Here is a 267-nt window from a genome sequence, read left to right on the forward strand (position 1 = left end):
CAGTTTGCACATAACCCCGTTTCCCTGTCCTACGAGTATTGCAATGCTTTTTGTAACGAAGCGGGACACGCCTGGAGTATGAAAGAAACGAAAGGGTATGACCAACATGTATCTGACTCGATAGAAACTCATGGTGTCGCATCGTGTCTGGAATTGTGACGTAGGGAAGCCTCGCTGTCACTCCGGATTATCTGGAATATGGAATGCAAACCTGTATGGGCCTCACAAGGCGCGGGCTGATGCATATCAATGCCTGAGTCTCTCTTC

The sequence above is a fragment of the Penaeus monodon genome, chromosome 22 (assembly GCF_015228065.2).
Source record: "Penaeus monodon isolate SGIC_2016 chromosome 22, NSTDA_Pmon_1, whole genome shotgun sequence".
NCBI lineage: Eukaryota > Metazoa > Arthropoda > Malacostraca > Decapoda > Penaeidae > Penaeus > Penaeus monodon.